The sequence below is a fragment of the Coenobita brevimanus genome, chromosome 67, assembly GCF_032717465.1.
Source record: "Coenobita brevimanus isolate Jiangsu-jjx chromosome 67, ASM3271746v2, whole genome shotgun sequence".
Lineage (NCBI taxonomy): Eukaryota > Metazoa > Arthropoda > Malacostraca > Decapoda > Coenobitidae > Coenobita > Coenobita brevimanus.
The window spans coordinates 9,452,446-9,454,494 of NC_137020.1; the positions used below are offsets into that span (position 1 = coordinate 9,452,446).

Below are 2,049 nucleotides of genomic sequence, written 5' to 3' on the forward strand. Positions count from 1 at the left end.
CCTATCATATACTTAGGCAAACCGTGTTGTACAGATTCACAGTCTGCCTTCGTAGTTACTTTGCCTCCCATCTTCGTGCCATCTGCAAATTTGGCCTCAGAAATCAGTCCATTTTCTTGATCATTGATAAAAACATTGAAAATAACTGGTCCTAGAACTGACCCATGAGGAACTCAACTTGTTACTTGAAGCCAATCTGATTATTCGCCATCCAACGGCCATGCCACGTTGAGTACACCGCTTCCCGTTCGATCAGCGAAGTTAAGCAACGTTGGGTCTGGTTAGTACTTGGATGGGTGACCGCCTGGGAACACCAGATGCTGTTGGCATCCCTACGTGTCAAGTGGGGTTGGTGGAGGATTAGTGCCCCTCCCTGTAAAACAATTAACTCTAAGCCCTTGACCACCCCGTTTGGGATACATGGCGTCTGGCAATGGATGGATGGATCACTACACGCTGTTTGCGACTCGTTAACCAGTCACCAATCCATGAACGTACTTTGTTGGAGAGGTTGTGGGCCTTCAGTTTTTTGCAAATATTAGACGGAGGACCATATTGCTCTCTGGAAATCTGGGTAGATGACATCAGACGGGATACGGTATTTGCATCCCAGTTACCATATATGTTTGTAAAATTTTCAAGAATTTTTGAGGAATGATCTGTTATTACGAAACCTGTGCTATTTATCTATTTTAAGATGATGCTCAATAAAGAAAACGATAATTCTCTCTCTCTCTCTCTCTCTCTCTCTCTCTCTCTCTCTCTCTCTCTCATGCTTTATATATATATATATATATATATATATATATATATATATATATATATAAGCAGCTTTGTTTGTTTGTTTGTCCTTCAATCACGCCCAAATCAACGGCCAGAGACCCCAAGACCCATATGTATTCGGAATCAAAGTGATCCAAGGATGGTTTTAGGGGGGTCAAACTTCAGATCTGGGTCATTTGAGGTCACCAGTATAGTGTTCGCTTTTTGGCCCATGCAACGCCGCGTACCCCTGCAGCCCAATTTTTGACATGGAGACACACATGACCTCCAGTTCGGATAAAGACTACGTGAGGTTGACCTCTGAGGTCATTTGCAGTCACTGGTCATTTGAGGTAACCGGTAATACATGCTGTAATACATGCTCGAACGACTGTACCCAGCAGCCCAATTTTTGGCATGGAGACTCACTTGACATCCAATTTGGACATAGGCTATGTGAGGTTGACCTCCGAGGTCATATGAGGTCACCATTCGGAGGTCATTTGAGGTCATTGGTAATACACATTCGAATTACTGAACCCAGCCGCCCAATTATTGGCAAGGAGATTCAAATGACCTCCAGTTCGGACATAGGTTATGTGAGGTTGACCTCCGAGGTCATTTGATGTCACCAGTCGGAAGTCATTTTAGGTCACCGGTAATAATAAACACATGCACACAAATACTGTGCTTCAGTCTGCGAAAGCTGAAATAGAAAAGTCGTGGACCTCTTATACTCCCTCTTCAAAAGCATAAGAGGTACATGATCTTACTGGAGTAGAATGGCAGATTGAACTAGAACAAACTAATAGGATTAGAGTGTTTGCCTTTTTGGCCAGGCAATGCCAGGTATCCTTGCTATTGTGTATATATATATATATATATATACCTAGGCTAGGCTGCTTCCCCCAAGGAAAGGGAGGTAGCCGAGACAGGACGACACACTCCCCATTTACTCATCCATTCAAACACATTCATTCGCATCTTAGCCCCAGAGGAGAGAAGGGACAGATCCTCACCGCACCACACCGCACAAGGGTCAACCGCGCAGTGCAGTCAGTGACATCCGCAGCAGGACCCGACAGCAGAGCTGGTTTACCTCTGCCACATCATAATAGACCCATCCCCTTACCCGCACCTGACCTGACTAGCTGATCAGACCAAATGCGGGAGAATATCCCCTCAGGGCTGTGTCATCATTTATTCATTCACAGTTTCTCTCCATTTACTTCTGTCACGCACGGCCACTCTTTCTTGCTCAACAGACATCCCTCTTGCATCCAGCGC

The 2,049-nt window shown here is 44.9% G+C and overlaps 1 non-coding gene across 1 annotated transcript; it reads left to right on the forward strand.

Moving 5' to 3' along the window:
- The first annotated feature begins 210 nt into the window (after window positions 1-210).
- LOC145405682 (5S ribosomal RNA) lies at window positions 211-329 on the forward strand. Its single transcript, XR_013898424.1, has one exon. It is a non-coding gene; the product is annotated as a 5S ribosomal RNA (ribosomal RNA).
- The last annotated feature ends 1,720 nt before the right edge of the window (window positions 330-2,049 follow it).